Genomic DNA, 4,207 nt, shown 5'->3' with positions numbered 1-4,207 from the left:
TAGTACATTTTTTATTAATATTAAAGTAATTAAAATTTTTGGATTGTCCAAAAACCGACCCTATGGTTTCAAGGGGAAACTATATTTAAAAAAGAATTGTATACTAGCTATACATGATCTAATGATCTATATAAATAGGGACTTTTACAAACATGAGTTTCTGGTTGTTAGATCAAGGCCGGAGTCTGTGAACAAGCCACATTAGACAGTAATATTTCCAGGGGACAGGATACAGCTGGCTGCAATTTACGTAAATTTCCTATACATGGTTATATGTAGAATTCATCCTTTATTGAGGGGACCAGATTTATCAATAGGACTAAAAATATTGCACATACATTTTGTTACAAAAAAAAGACAATATTGTATGTCAATTTACTCCTATATGTAATTTTTTCAAAGAAAAAGAAAAGATCAGGTAAGTAAAAAACTAGAAAAACCTATTTATTAAATGTTTCAGATAATACAAAACAAAACACCAAGGGAGACCCAGAGAGGGGCCCAGAACTGTTTTCCTAAACGGTACAGTCTAGAAAAAGGAGTTGTGTGGCCTCTTAGATAAAACTTCATTTATTAATTTTTTTTAAACATTTTAAAAATTTGATCATAAAAAAGCAAACTTGTACCAGAATTATTAGTAGTAGTTGTAGTAATAACCATGACAACTTTCAATGCGTTAGGGGAATATCAATGTTTTGAAAGTCAACTTTTTCAGCTACAAAGAGGAAACGTTCTTTTACAATTCATCTCATTTACACAAATAAATAATACTTTGAAATGGCTCATTAACAAAATATTATTAGTATAGGTAATAATCTCTAGTGTTGGTCGAATATCTCACTATTTGATTCAATAGCTATTCGATTGAATAGAGAGATGTTGTTCGGGTGATTGAATGCCGAATTCAAACCCTATTGAAGTCAACGGCGGGAGAATTCGGGTTATTTTTAGGGACTATTAAGGGGTGCAAGATTGCTCTTGCACACTTCCTGTGGTGCACGTCACTTCCTGTATCGTTCAAACGATCGCATCTATCGTGTGTACAATATCTTTGAACGATCGTGTCGTTATCTGTATGTACAGGATCGGTGCCATACGATCGTTCGCAGATATCGGCAGGATCGTTCGTCGTTCGTTCACCAACGATAAAAATTGGAAGTGTGTACGCAGCTTAAGAGATATCATGTCATCATAAAATAACCTGTAAAAAAAATTTAAAAAATTAGTTAAATAAACACCCTCAATAAATTAATTAAACATTATTTATTTTTTATCCAATATTTTAACCTCGAATCTCGATTTTTTCAGGTCGGGTCTACCCGAATGTGAACAGCCATTTTCGGGTCAACCCAAATTCAAACATCAACACTAATAATCACCCTTCCACTTTAATTGCCAGGATAGTATTTACCATATTGCCTTTCATGTGGGATATGATGTAAAACCACTAGGGTGAATATTGAAAGCAACCAAAAATAAGTATATTTCAAAAGCAGGCAAAGAGTGCGACATCTTAAGGTATAGCAAAAAAACTTACCTGGTGTATAAAAATGTGCACATAAAGTTTAAAACAAACAATGCAGTAGTAGTATAAAGTAAAAGGTGTTTCCACAAACGATCATTGTTAGATGACCATCTAAAAATAAAACTGATCTTCAGAAGTTTTTATCACTGGTTTCACAATAATAAGTAAAACTACCGAAAGCATATATGTTTGCTTTTTTCAAATGAAGAAATGTTAGGTGCACAAGCACATTTATTCCTGAAAGCATTGTTTATGTATTATCCAACCCTACTGCAGTTTCCAGATTACAAAAGTTTCTTGCAGAGAACATCATTTCTGTTTGCAAACATGATGATTTAGGACTGTTTACAAATCTGGTGAGCATTTTCTTATACTTGTGTCTATGGAATAATCTAGATCATTGTATATCAAGCAGTACATAGTCACAATAAACTGACCCTGTTCTTGTAATGTTAAAGATGTTTCACAGCTTTTTAGGCTGCTTCTTCAGCTCTGAACTGATGAAGCAGTTTAGAGAGTTGTAAACAAACACCACAATACAGGAAGTCCAGTCGAATATGTCTGACTCTGATATTGGGGATAACATTAATGTTGGGTTCCCTCTTAAATTTAAAAAAGGGGAGGCTCTCTTTAGGGTCTTTGTTTAAAGGTACAACAGACCAGGGTCATAAATTTCTCCCTTTCTCTGACAACCAGCATCCTTCCAGACCCTTGAGTTCACAACACACATTTGGAGTTTTGTGTCTCTAGGTGTCATAAAACTCAGATAATGCTAGTAGAGTGGCCTTTGAATGCTGACCATTTATTAATCATCTTTATATTTCCACCATATCATTCTGTATAAAGTAGTATTTGGCTGATTTGTAGCCAGATCATTATGGTGAGCATTTCAAGACCAAGAACTAGTCTCCTAGGCCTCAGCAAAGCCTGGAAACCATATTTTGCCTGTTCTGGTGAACCATAAGTCCCAGACATGCCTAGTTTGGTCTCTGTGAACCCCTTATATTGTGCTGAATAAAAATCTTGGGGTGGGCATTTCATATAGCCTGAACTTATGGAATAATTAATATTGCTAGAACAAGGGCATCTTGGGTGTGTCCACTGAGCATCATAATCCATGTGGACACAGCCTCTCGGACAGCCCTCACCCTGCTGTCATTAGATTGTCTTACTAGTCCTACCTCTGTGGTTGGTATAGAAAAAAGCCATGTAAGCCTAGCAGAGACAGCTCTCACTGATACCATCTTGTTGCTAAGGACAACGACACAGACACATTGAGCACTGCACAGAGCCCAGTGACTCAGACTAATAGCTTGGACTTGATACAGCAACATGGACCAAGGCAAACCAATTCTGCTTAAGTAAAATTTTACAGTTTTTTATTTATTTTACCCTGTTGCTATTTTTCCGTTATTGTCCCTTGATTAGTCTTTATTTTTCTATATTTGTTTATGCACTGTGTTTTTGTATGTTTTTACTTAATAAACACTATAAAAAGTGTAAGCGGAATTTCTTAATGTAGAAATAGTGTAACTTGCTAACCTGAAAATGCTACTATAAATATTGTGTTTTTTTTTGGAGTGGCAGCGGGTGACACAGGCTATAGAAGCAGAATCATAATTGCCATTGTCAAAGGTAACGGTGTGTGCTTTGGTCTAAGCATGTGGTGGCAGTCTACCTATAGTTGTGTGTTTGGCAAGGGGTAACAGGTTGGTTCACCTTGCCCAGTGATGGCCCTTCCCAGCCTGCTGGTGCATGGATTGTTGCTAAGTGTGCAGAAAAGTCTATACAAAGGGTTTGGGCTGAGAGAAGGTGCTTGTCACACGAACTACCACCAGATACATTTTGCCTTTGCTCTACCACGCTCTTTGATTTTCAAAGCCCTTCTTTCAAAGCCACAGGTAACCCAGACACTTCTAAAAGTGGACACTTTAATCACCTACCAATGCTTGTCCATCACTGCAGTCAACTAGGTTTTGATATTGCCCAGAATGGTTCAATTTTTCTCCAAAACAGAAGAAGGTTGAATAGTCCTGGCCACTTTGCCCAAACAGAGTATACTAGCCACTATGTGTCATTGAATGCTGATTAAATATATCTATTTTTAGGCTTTAGAACAGAGAGATAAAATAAAAGTAAGGGCTGGATTTACTATAAATACAAAATGTTTTTTCTCTGTATAATTATATTATATAATTATATAAGCCTCTGTTGGGTCTGGGGACACAGTATGCAGCCAGTAGCCGAAGCCCACAGCAGGCAGGGTAATCAGTAACTCTTTACAGCAGTAGGCTGGTTTGTCAGGCCATCCAGTCAATGCCAAACTCCCAATAGTGATAGCTATGCAGCAATAGTTGAGAGAAGTCAGTAAACAAGATCATGGGATGAACCACAACATGGGATGAAACAGGAACCCGCGATGTTTAAATAGGAAGCCATCATCCTGATTGGTCACAGGTTCAAGTAATCCAGTATTCATAAACTAGGAATCACTAAACAAAGATTAGGAATGCTTTCTCAAAGGTCTCAGTGGCAGAAATGCAAGCAAATAGTTGGAATGGAGTCAGTTACTGACAGCCTCTTTATTTTATTATTAATTTTTATTATTTTTTTACACAATATTTATGTATTTATGTATTTATTTTTTTTACAATATTTATGGTAGATTAGGACCAGTAAAGC

Source organism: Pyxicephalus adspersus, chromosome 4, assembly GCF_032062135.1.
Source record: "Pyxicephalus adspersus chromosome 4, UCB_Pads_2.0, whole genome shotgun sequence".
In the NCBI taxonomy this organism is placed as follows: Eukaryota; Metazoa; Chordata; class Amphibia; order Anura; family Pyxicephalidae; genus Pyxicephalus; species Pyxicephalus adspersus.
Note: the sequence above shows the minus strand (reverse complement) of the source record.